This window comes from Coregonus lavaretus, assembly GCF_964263955.1.
Source record: "Coregonus lavaretus genome assembly, chromosome: 14".
NCBI lineage: Eukaryota > Metazoa > Chordata > Actinopteri > Salmoniformes > Salmonidae > Coregonus > Coregonus lavaretus.
This window is the reverse complement of record NC_140001.1, coordinates 35,382,294-35,395,716: the sequence shown is the minus strand read 5'-3', so window position 1 is coordinate 35,395,716 and position 13,423 is coordinate 35,382,294.

The following is a 13,423-nucleotide window of genomic DNA, read 5'->3' as shown; positions in this document are numbered from 1 at the left end:
ATAAATTGTGTTATCCTATTATTTTCCAAGAAACCTAACATTTCTGTGAATGGGATTCCAAGATGGCGTAGCAGTGCGGTCGGGTATTCTGTTGTGTCCTCGTGTAAATAGCCTGTTTTTTTTGTATTTTTTCGTATATATTTCTCTATCTCGCTTTTCCATCCTTTAACTAAATATACTTTCCTGCAACCCGCCTCACCCAATGTGGAATGGATTCTATTATTTCTTTATACCTTTTATCAAGAACCTCTGACTGAAACTAGCCAGCTAGCCAGCTAACTAGCTACTTGCTATTAGCCACAGTTAGCAGTCTTCACCACTGTCCGTGGCCTGCACTACCTACCAGCCAGCTCTAGCCTGGACATTATCGGCCAGTCTGCACAGCGTGCTATCGACCCAGAGCATATCGGATTTTCTGCCGGAATCACTGAATCACTGGACCTTAACACCGGATCATCGCAACTAGCTAGCTGCAACCGAATGGCTGTTGTTGTTGTTGGCTAATCAACGCTGTCCGAAGCACGCACCAGTTAGCCTTGAGCTAGCCTCGAGCCAGGCCCATCTCCCGGCTATCTACCTCTCTGTCAACCAGACGAGACCTCCTAGTGTTGACACGTAGCCCCGCTGATCCATCACGACTGGTCTGCCGACGTAATCGTCTGATTTGGTTTCAACAGGCTAGCACACGCAATCAATAGCCGTGCCTCCAGCTCGCCTGTGCTCCCGAACTGCTCCCGGACTCACCTATTGCTGTTCACTGGACCTTATGATCACTCAGCTACACAGCTGATGCCTGCTGGACTGTTCCTTTACAGGGTACCCCATCTTGTTTATCTGTTTAGCCTCAGCCCAAACTTTCGTCGCCATTACCAGTTGTTGTCTTAGCTCTCTCGAATAACACCTGTGATTGTGTTATGCCTCTCTCCCATGTCAATATACCTTGCCTATTGCTGTTTGGGTTAGTTCTTATTGTACTATTTCACTGTAGAGCCACCAGTCCTGCTCAACCTGCCTCGGATAGCTCCTTTGTCCCACCCCCCATACACGCGGAGACCGGCTCAATCGGTACCTCCAGTGATGCTATCTCTTTCAACGTTACCCAATGCTTAGGTTTACCTCCACTGTACTCATATCCTTCCATATCATTGTCTGTACATAATGCCCTGAATCTATTCTACAACGCCCGGAAATCTGCCCCTTTTATTCTCTGTACCCAATGCACTAGAAGACCAGTTCTTAAAGCCTTTAGCCGTATCCTTATTCTATTCCTCCTCTGTTCCTCTGGTGATGTAGAGGTTAACCCAGGCCCTGTAGCCCCCATTATCACTCCTACTCCCCAGGCGCTATCATTTGTTGACTTCTGTAACTGTATAAGCCTTGGTTTCTTGCATGTTAACATCAGAAGCCTACTCCCTAAGTTAGAGTTATTCACTGCGTTAGCACACTCCGCCAACTAGCAGTGTCTGAATCCTGGCTTAGGAAGGCCACCAAAAATTCTGAAATGTCCATCCCGAACTACAGCATTTTCCGTCTAGATAGAACTGCCAAAGGGGGCGGAGTTGCAATCTACTGTAGAGATAGCCTGCAGAGCTCTAACATACTATCCAGGTCTGTGCCCAAACAGTTTGAGCTTCTACTTCTAAAAATCCACCTTTCCAGAAATAAGTCTCTCACTGTTGCCGCTTGCTACAGACCTCCTTCAGCCCCCAGTTGTGCCCTGGACACCATATGTGAATTGCTTGACCCCATCTATCCTCAGAGTTAGTACTGCTTGGTCACCCTAAACTGGGATATGCTTAACACCCCGGCCGTCCTACAATCTAAACTAGATGCCCTCAATCTCACACAAATTATCAAGGAACCTACCAGGTACAGCCCTAAATCTGTAAACATGGGCACCCTTCTAGATATCATCCTGACTAATTTACCCTCTAAATACACCTCCGCTGTCTACAACCAGGATCTCAGCGATCACTGCCTCATTGCCTGCGTCCGTAATGGGTCCGCGGTCAAACGACCACCCCTCATCACTGTCAAACGCTCCCTAAAACACTTCAGCGAGCAGGCCTTTCTAATTGACCTGGCCCGGGTATCCTGGATGGATATTGACCTCATTCCGTCAGTAGAGGATGCCTGGATGTTCTTTAAAAGTGCTTTCCTCTCCATCTTAAATAAGCATGCCCCGTTCAAAAAATGCAGAACTAAGAACAGATATAGCCCCTGGTTCACCCCAGACTTGACTGCCCTTGACCAGCACAAAAACATCCTGTGGCGTACTGCATTAGCATTGAACAGCCCCCGCGATATGCAACTTTTCAGGGAAGTCAGGAACCAATATACACAATCAGTTAGGAAAGCAAAGGCTAGCTTTTTCAAACAGAAATGTGCATCCTGTAACACTAAAACGTTTTGGGACACTGTAAAGTCCATGGAGAATAAGAGCACCTTCTCCCAGCTGCCCACTGCACTGAGGCTAGGAAACACTGTCACCACCGATAAATCTAGGATAATCGAGAATTTCACTAAGCATTTTGGTACGGCTGGCCATGCTTTCCACATGGCTACCCCTACACCGGCCACCAGCTCTGCACCCTCCGCTGCAACTTGCCCATGCCCCCCCCCCCCCCCCGCTTCTCCTTCACCCAAATTCAGATAGCTGATGTCCTGAAAGAGCTGCAAAATCTGGACCCCTACAAATCAGCTGGGCTAGACAATCTGGACCCTTTCTTTCTATCGTCTGAGATCCCCAGAGATTGGAAAGCTGCCGCGTTCATCCCCCTCTTCAAAGGGGGTGACACTCTAGATCAAACTATATCCATCCTGCCCTGCCTTTCGAAAGTATTTGAAAGCCAAGTTAACAAACAGATCACCGACCATTTCGAATCCCACCGTACCTTCTCCGCTATGCAATCTGGTTTCCGAGCTGGTCATGGGTGCACCTCAGCCACGCTCAAGGTCTTAAACGATATAATAACCACGATCGATAAAAGACAGTACTGTGCAGCCATCTTCATCGACCTGGCCATGGCTTTTGACTCTGTCAATCACTGCATTCTTATTGGCAGACTAAATAGCCTTGGTTTCTCAAATGACTGCCTCGCCTGGTTCACCAACTACATTTACATTTTACATTTTAGTCATTTAGCAGACGCTCTTATCCAGAGCAACTTACAGTTAGTGAGTGCATACATTTTTTTTATTCAACTACTTCTCAGATAGAGTTCAGTGTGTCAAATCAGAGGGCCTGTTGTCTGGACCTCTGGAGTCTCTATGGGGGTGCCACAGGGTTCAATTCTCGGGCCGACTCTATTCTCTGTGTATATCAATGATGTCGCTCTTGCTGCTGGTGACTCTCAGATCCACCTCTACGCAGACGACACCATTTTGTATACATCTGGCCCTTCATTGGACACTGTGTTAACAAACCTCCAAACGAGCTTCAATGCCATACAACACTCCTTCCGTAGCCTCCAACTGCTCTTAAACGCTAGTAAAACTAAATGCATGTTCTTCAATCGAACGCTGCTTGCACCCGCCCGCACGACTAGAATCACTACTCTCGGCGGGTCTGACTTAAGAATATGTGGACAACTACAAATACCTAGGTGTCTGGTTAGACTGTAAACTCTCCTTCCAGAATCACATTAAGCATCTCCAATACAAAGTTAAATCTAGAATCAGCTTCCTATTTCGCAACAAGGCCTCCTTCACTCATGCTGCTAAACATGCCCTTGTAAAACTGACTATCCTACCGATCCTTGACTTCAGCGATGTCATTTACAAAATAGCTTCCAACACTCTACTCAGCAAATTGGATGTAGTCTATCACAGTGCCATCCGTTTTGTCACCAAAGCCCCATATACTACCCACCATTGTGACCTGTACGCCCTCGTTGGCTGGCCCTCACTACATATTCGTCGCCAAACCCACTGGCTCCAGGTCATCTATAAATCACTTCTAGGCAAATTCCGCCTTATCTTAGCTCATTGGTCACCATAGCAACACCCACCCGTAGTATGCACCCGTAGAGCATCTCTACAGAGGGAGAGAGTGAGACGATCAATAGGGTTGTATGAAAAAAGTATGAAAATGTATGCACTCACTAACTGTAAGTCGCTCTGGATAAGAGCGTCTGCTAAAATGACTAAAATGTAAAAAAATGTATGCGTTCCAGCAGGTATATATCACTGGTCATCCCCAAAGCCAACACCTTTGGCTGCCATTCCTTCCAGTTCTCTGCTGCAAATGACTTGTACGAACTGCAAAAATCTCTGAAGCTGGAGACTCTTATCTCCCTCACTAACTTTAAGCATCAGTTGTCAGAGCAGCTTACCGATCACTGCACCTGTACACAGCCCATCTGTAATTAGTCCACCCAACTACCTCATCCCCATATTGTTATTTACATGGTTATTTATTTTGCTAATTTGCACCCCAGTATCTCTATTTGCACATCTTCTTCTGCACATCTATCACTCCAGTGTTAATACTAAATTGCACTATGGCCTATTTATTGCCTTACCTCCATAACTTACTACATTTGCACACACTGTATATAGATTTTATATTGTGTTATTGACTGTACGTTTTGTTTATTCCATATGTAACTCTGTGTTGTTGTTTTTATCGCACTGCTTTGCTTTATCTTGGCCAGGTCGCAGTTGTAAATGAGAACTTGTTCTCAACTTGTTTAAATTCAATAAATATATAAGTCATTAAAATGTGAGTAAAATAAAATGTAGGGTCTGGTGGTGCAAGATAATGCCTCCCACAACAATGTGAAATGACTAATGGGAAAATTCTTACCAGACTAATGTGATGTTGTATGGTGGCAGATAGCCTAGAGGTTAGAGCGTTGGGCCAGTAACTGAAAGGTTGCTGGTTCAAATCCGCTAGCCGACAAGACTCTGTCAATGTGCCCTTGAGCAAGGCACTGAACCCTAATTGTTCCTGTAAATCGATCTGGAGCGTCTGCTAAATGACTAAAAGGTCAAATGGTTGCCAAATCTTTCACTTCCAAAGGAAATACTGGTGTGTTAAGGTAGAATAGTACAGTGTTCTGTATGAAAATCTATCATACCATGGGTTATTGAAAAGTTCAAAACTTTATCCAATGTCATTATCCAATATATGATGGGCAGCATAATGGCCTGCTCGTCTCTGCAGTCACACGTCTTATCTGAGGCCACACACTGCACTACTAAAGGCCTCCTGTAGAGCATGGCGCTTGCAATGCCAGGGTTGTGGGTTCGATTCCCATGGGGGGCCAGTATGAAAAATTTATGCACTCACTAACTGTAAGTCGCTCTGGATAAGAGCGTCTGCTAAATGACGAAAATGAAAATAAGACGTGTGACTGCAGAGAGGAGCAGGCCCATGGCTCTTGCATTTCCAGATCATTTCCTGGGGTAGGGGCCAAGGCAACCTCAATGCTTTGGCTTTATGACAAGAAACTACAAGAGGTTTTACTTTCATTCCATTTAAATAACAAAGAGATGGTTCAGTGCATTTAATCATGGCATGGGCAACAATTATATTGTTATCTAATAGATATTGTGAATAGGGAACAGGCAAATAGGATTTAACAGAAGCTCAGAGTGGGTCTTCTGCCCCCCCCCCAAAAAGGCACCTGTCCCCCAGAAAAATTATTCTGCCCCCCAGACAAAGGCACCTGTCAGAAAGGAACAGGAGCAGATGACTCTGTATGACATGTATCCCCTCATTCAGTAGCATAAGACAGGGCACTGTCGCTAAGAGCAGTTTTACGTTATGTTGCCTGTGCTGAGCCTAAACATGTCCTCCAATTATTGCTTGCTAAGGAGCATAATACGAGGAGGAGGAAATGTAGGCGTCTGCTCCGGGCTCCGGTCCTCGACCTGTTCAAAGAAAACGTAGCGCATCCCTGTCTTCAGAGGATCTGACTGATGAGGACGTTAGTTAATGGGGAAGTTTACCTAAAATTACCAAGTGATTCCATACATTGAAACTAGTTAGGCAGAGTATGCCTCCTCCCACTCTCTCCTGCAGTCTTGAACTGGAAAGCTGCAGAAATGGGTCACGTGATTCTTAACGTTTCTTTGCGCACTACTAGCTCTGCTTCTTGTCAAAGAGCGATTGATAAATCTGCGAATTGTGGACAAATTCTGTTTTATTTAAAGCATTCCACCTAAAACCATTGCGATGATTTTATATCATTATTTTAGGTGGCTAACTGCAACAACAGCTGAGATGGGTAACAACTGCACATGCACGCTCTCGTGGTGCAAACTCTGTTACATATCGAAATCGCTACGCAGCTAACTTCGAAGCAGTGTGTGGATGCGTCGCAGTGTTGCCAACTCCTCAGAAAGGAAAGTAGCTATTGGCTGTCCTAGAAGTCGCTAAATGACGTCATCACCTAATTTGCATAATTGGCCATGTGCATGTAATTGTGATGGATGATGTAGGAGAGAGGAATAACGTTGTGGGAGAGACAAAAAGTGAGTAAAAAACACCCTAAATATGTTTAGAACTACAAATGAACTTTCTTCTGTCGACTCTTGTTTTTTTTTATGTCACAATTCCAACCCTCCTCCTTTATCAGGGCTTGGGACCGGCAAAAGTGACCCAAAAGACACTCTGGCGGAGTTATTGGTTTAACATTTATTTTTGTTTTATTTTTAATTTATTTTATTTTTCTTAAGTTTGGTTTGGTTTTTAACCTTATGGTCCACTTAGGAGCCTACAACAAGTCACAGTAAAACATGAAAATGTTTAACCATCACATAAAATTTTTTTTTTTGTATACAATCTACATTAACAATCTCAATGGACCAAAAAGAGACAATAGAAAAAACTGTCAATGTGAGAAAATGATGGTAACTAGTCTGGCCCTAATTCAGGTTAAAAAAATAATTATAATCAGACCCCCTCCACACACACACAGGCTGTGCTGGCTCACAGAAAGAATGGGTCATCGTCATTTTGGTCAAGGCTCTCTATGGCAGGTTCAGCAACTGAGGGAGCTGACTTAAATGAGTAAGCAGCTGATGTGCCAAAAAGCTGCAAATCATTATCAGGCAGCTGGTGCTCATAGCAAGCCTCACCAGACAGCTTCAGCTTCAGTCCATATCGAATGTACAGGATGGAGTTAAGGATCTGCAAGGACATCCGATTTCTAAGTTTGCTTTTTACCACACTCATCTGGCTGAAAACTCTCTCAACTTCAACATTCAAGTGTGGCAAGGACAACACAGACACAGCAGCCACGGCAAGTTCTGGAAACGGGTTGATATCAGCTGCATCCCTGAACTTCCAAATCTCACTCCAGAAGCCCAGTGTGTTTTTTGTCTCATTCCATTTACTAAGATGGATGGCACGCCATTGCTGGACAATCTTGTCTATCTCTGCAGGGGAGTAGCCAAGGAGCTTGGCTATTTTTTCTATTTCTCCAGGGCTCTTATTGTGCTTTAGAGTTTCCTCCGCATTGAAAACTGACATGTACTGCAATGCTTCGATGTTGTCCGGCTGTCTCACCCTCAAGTCATTAGTGAGGGAGATGGTGAAGGCTACACACCGCTTTCGGACATTGTTTTCATCCTCAGGCGCAAGGTGGAGCTCAGCTGCCTTTGACTCAAAAAGGTAACCAAGGTACGGTTTGGGACTGATGTATCCATCTATTGGCCCTTTGAGTACATCAACATTTGCCAGTGGATTCAGCACCCTGCTGCTCATAGACTTGATCAGGCTAACCAAGCTGTCAAGTAGCTTAAGAGGATCGACTTGCTCTCCCTCAAAAGCCTTGATGGCCAACTGTACCTCACCCAGCACTGACTTCAAAAAGGTCAGATACAATATACAGTGGGGGAAAAAAGTATTTAGTCAGCCACCAATTGTGCAAGTTCTCCCACTTAAAAAGACGAGAGAGGCCTGTAATTTTCATCATAGGTACACGTCAACTATGACAGACAAAATGAGGGAAAAAAATCCAGAAAGTCACATTGTAGGATTTTTAATGAACTTATTTGCAAATTATGGTGGAAAATAAGTATTTGGTCCATAACAAAAGTTTCTCAATACTTTGTTATATACCCTTTGTTGGCAATGACACAGGTCAAACATTTTCTGTAAGTCTTCACAAGGTTTTCACACACTGTTGCTGGTATTTTGGCCCATTCCTCCATGCAGATCTCCTCTAGAGCAGTGATGTTTTGGGGCTGTCGCTGGGCAACACAGACTTTCAACTCCCTCCAAAGATTTTCTATGGGGTTGAGATCTGGAGACTGGCTAGGCCACTCCAGGACCTTGAAATGCTTCTTACGAAGCCACTCCTTCGTTGCCCGGGCGGTGTGTTTGGGATCATTGTCATGCTGAAAGACCCAGCCACGTTTCATCTTCAATGCCCTTGCTGATGGAAGGAGGTTTTCACTCAAAATCTCACGATACATGGCCCCATTCATTCTTTCCTTTACACGGATCAGTCGTCCTGGTCCCTTTGCAGAAAAACAGCCCCAAAGCATGATGTTTCCACCCCCATGCTTCACAGTAGGTATGGTGTTCTTTGGATGCAACTCAGCATTCTTTGTCCTCCAAACACGACGAGTTGAGTTTTTACCAAAAAGTTATATTTTGGTTTCATCTGACCATATGACATTCTCCCAATCCTCTTCTGGATCATCCAAATGCACTCTAGCAAACTTCAGACGGGCCTGGACATGTACTGGCTTAAGCAGGGGGACACGTCTGGCACTGCAGGATTTGAGTCCCTGGCGGCGTAGTGTGTTACTGATGGTAGGCTTTGTTACTTTGGTCCCAGCTCTCTGCAGGTCATTCACTAGGTCCCCCCGTGTGGTTCTGGGATTTTTGCTCACCGTTCTTGTGATCATTTTGACCCCACGGGGTGAGATCTTGCGTGGAGCCCCAGATCGAGGGAGATTATCAGTGGTCTTGTATGTCTTCCATTTCCTAATAATTGCTCCCACAGTTGATTTCTTCAAACCAAGCTGCTTACCTATTGCAGATTCAGTCTTCCCAGCCTGGTGCAGGTCTACAATTTTGTTTCTGGTGTCCTTTGACAGCTCTTTGGTCTTGGCCATAGTGGAGTTTGGAGTGTGACTGTTTGAGGTTGTGGACAGGTGTCTTTTATACTGATAACAAGTTCAAACAGGTGCCATTGATACAGGTAACGAGTGGAGGACAGAGGAGCCTCTTAAAGAAGAAGTTACAGGTCTGTGAGAGCCAGAAATCTTGCTTGTTTGTAGGTGACCAAATACTTATTTTCCACAATAATTTGCAAATAAATTCATTAAAAATCCTACAATGTGATTTTCTGGATATTTTTTTCTCAATTTGTCTGTCATAGTTGACGTGTACCTATGATGAAAATTACAGGCCTCTCTCATCTTTTTAAGTGGGAGAACATGCACAATTGGTGGCTGACTAAATACTTTTTTTCCCCACTGTATTTTGAGGATCACTTTACATGGAGTATAAAACCTCAGCCATGTAGCAGTGTTCACTGGACTTGGTGACTGCGAAATGCAGCCTAAGCTCCTCCCACTGGTCCAAAATGCATGAAACCGCGGGTTCAATGGAGAGCCAACATGTGGCACACACCTTGGTTATCTGTAAAGGTTTCTCCCCACAGTTAATGGTCTCATATATGGCCTTGTAGGCCTCCCTGCGCTTTGGAGACACTGACCACCAGTTATAAGTCTCTCGTACCAAGTACTCCACACTACGGGGGATGGTGTCATTGGAAGCATGACTTACAGCAAGCTGCAGAGAGTGGCACACACAGCGAATAAGAACCAGATCTTTGAGGCCATACTCCTCCTTCAGCACTTTATGGACCCCCTTGTTAATCCCCGTCATAATAGAGGCATTGTCAGTCCATATCCCCAGGAGTTTCTCTTTTTTAAGACAACACTTAGAGGAAAGCCACAACAGCATGGGCTATATATTTGGCATCTCCTCCCTCCAACTCAACAAGCCCCAGAAATGTTGATACAATTGTCTGCTTGGTGTCACTAAAGTACCTTATCACAACCCCCAGGTACTTAGAAACACTTACATCCGTGGACTCATCGAGGAGGAGGCTGAAACGCTGGTCACCCACATCTGCGACCAACTTTTTCAGAAAGTATGGTGCTAGAACACCATTAATAATTTCTGTGCACTTTGTCCTGTGCAATTTGAAGTGGGTAGCAGCAGTGGAGTCTGAGAAAGCAGCTCTACATGCTTCTCCAATGTGATCACATGCCAGCATGGAACAGTGTTCAGCGATAGCTAATGCCATGGTGTCCTCAGCCTTTTTTGCAGTCAATTTTTTTAACCATAAATAGCAGCTTGTTTTGGGTGGAACTGTTATAAGGCTTTGCCTTTTGAGTATGTTTTTGAGTTGTCATGTGTTTTTTTACATCACTAGGTTTGGCGTAGAAATCAGCCTTACAATACAGGCAGTATGCCCGTAAATCATCTCCAATAAACGGCTTCAACCAGCCTTTGAATTCAGGGTTTGATTCCCACTCCTTTCTGTATTTTTGAGTGTACATTTTAGACTGAGACATGATGAGCTAGATGTTTAGCTTATGTCACAGAGAGGCACACACACAGTGGACGAGGTGAGTAAGTGACTGAGGCTGTGTGAGTCAAATGCAGTGATTTATTTTTGTGCAGTGATTTATTTTAGACAAAGAACATTTTACATTTACATCCCGCCCTGAATGTAAGCCAGGGCGGGATCAGCCAGCGGCGGCTTCCCGCATGCGCGATTCATTTGCAGTCTGGACGCGGAGGGGTGAACATCTCCTGCTCTGACTGCTGCTGGGAGGGACTGCTGCGCGAGGACTGGGCCGCCTGTGAGTGCTTTGGGACAGGGGTGGGGCCCACAGCAGCACCCGCTGCTCGTTCAGAAGAGTAAGAACGATATGTGCTTTCACGTCAGAGTTTCCAAAAGTCTCCAATAACACCAAAAAAAAATCACTCTATTTTTTGAAAATGTGTCGCTAGAGGGGTCTGAATACTCGCTAAATATAGCGACAAAGTCGCTAAGTTGGCAACACTGGATGCGTTTCACTTTTTCAAAAGTATGTCATCAATGACGTTTGAAGCTTAGTTTGATCACGTGCATTTTCAAACCATGTGTCGCAAAATGCAAGATCCCACTGATTTCGCCGTGGTTCTGGTGTTTTCTTCAATTAGAAGCTGCTTTCAAACACCAACCTCTACTGGACACTGTACTTACAAGTATAGTTAGGATTTTGTACAAAACGTGTCACCTGACCGGTAGCTTAGCAGGTAGAGTAGGGAACATTCAGGGACGTGAGGCTATGAGGTTGAATCCCATTAAAGACACACTATTTTGAAAATATATATGTGAAACCACACTTTCTGCACTTGGTGCGAGGGGCAGGAACAGGCCGGACCGGACTGGGAACACGCACCACTAACTTTGTGCGGGGAGCAGGAACGGGTTGGGCCGTACTGGGAACACGCACCACTAACTTAGTGCGGGGAGCAGGAACGGGTCGGGCCGGACTGGGAACACGCACCACTAACTTAGTGCGGGGAGCAGGAACGGGTCGGGCCGGACTGGGAGCACGCACCACTAACTTAGTGCGGGGAGCAGGAACGGGTTGGGCCGTACTGGGAACACGCACCACTAACTTAGTGCGGGGAGCAGGAACGGGTTGGGCCGTACTGGGAACACGCACCACTAACTTAGTGCGGGGAGCAGGAATGGGCCTGACCGTACTGGGAACACACACCACTGGCCTTGTGCGGGAATCAGGAACGGGCCGGACCGGACTGGTGACATACACCACTTGCTTGGTGCGAGGAGCGGGACTGGGTTTCCTCATAAACCTCCGCTCCCTCTGCTGCCTACTCAGTTCCTCTCGCCGTGCCTCCACACTCTCCTTCTCCTTCCTGACCAATGGCCCCCGTAACCTGGTGGCCTCCTCTCCTAGTCCACAAACTCGCCCTGTAGCTGCCTCCAGCAGCCCCGTCGTCCATGCCGTGTGCCCCCCAAAAACTGTGTATTGGGGTTGCCTCTCGCCTGTCCGACGACGGCCCGGTTGGCGCCGCTTCTCCTCTCCTGCCTGGACATCCTCCCTCATCGCCCTCCGGTAGCGGACGGCCTCCTCCTCGGTGATCTTCCCCCAACCGAGGAGGACATCCACTAGCGTTACCTCCGGCGTTTCCTCCTGGACACGCTGCTTGGTCCTTAATTGGTGGGATTTTCTGTCACGATCGTTGTAAGTAGCAGACCAAGGCGCAGCGTGATATGCGTACATCTTTTAATGAGTACTTACATAATAACACAAAACAACAAAACGATACATGAAGTCCTAAGGTTAACAAACACAAACCTCTCCGGAACAAGATCCCACAAATGACAAGTGCAAAACAGGCTGCCTAAGTATGGTTCCCAATCAAAGACAACGAGCCACAGCTGTCTCTAATTGGGAACCACCCTGGCCAACATAGAAATAAACGATCTAGAAAGAAACACATAGAAAACAAAACATAGACACTACAAACCCTGGCTCAACATTTAAGAGTCCCCAGAGCCAGGGCGTGACACCATCCTAAATAATGCCATAGATTCTGTATTTTTTAACTTGAAGGCAGAAAAGGGAAGCATGATTTAAGATGCAAACCTGGTTTTCCAACTGATTATAGGCTAACAGAGTCACCTACTTAAAGCTGCGCAACGGAATTTTTATGAAAACAAGTAATTCTTTTCTCTCCACTATCTGATAATCACACGCTACTATGTATTGCTGACCAGCAGATGTTATTAATGTGCATTGTGAACTGATAATGAAGCTCAGAGTAATGAATATATTTCTGGCACAATTTGGTGAAAGCCGGCAAAGCCTTCAGAAAGCCATCACTAGTATTATTTAACATTACTATTAAAATAGTACTCACTTATAGGAATGGGTAATTGTTTACAAGTTGCTAGTTATCCCATTAAGTAATCACCGAAAACCACATTTTGATTTTGATCTTCTGTGGTTTGGTAACTTCCTGTTCATCGACAGACTCTGCCTGGACTGAAGATGACGCAAAGTTTGAAAAATGTCAAAGTATGCAGCGTCCATCTCGCAACTGAGCCATCAACTGCAAGGGGGCGTTGCATTTCCACTCAGCTGTGGATATCCCCATTGAAATTCATGACATCCGGCGCAACGTAAGAGTGCTTATGGGTAATGTGACGAGGCTCAATCATTGCAGTTCGAGTTGATCTTATTGTGTTGTAACCATTGCACCATATCATGTAGACATAGCTTAGGCGCTCTATGGTTTAGCATACAGTGCATACAGAAAGTATTCACACACCTTGACTTTTTCCACATTTTGTTGTGTTACAGCCTGAATTTAAAATTGAATATTTGTATTCTGTACAGGCTTCCTTCTTTTCACTCTGTCAATTAG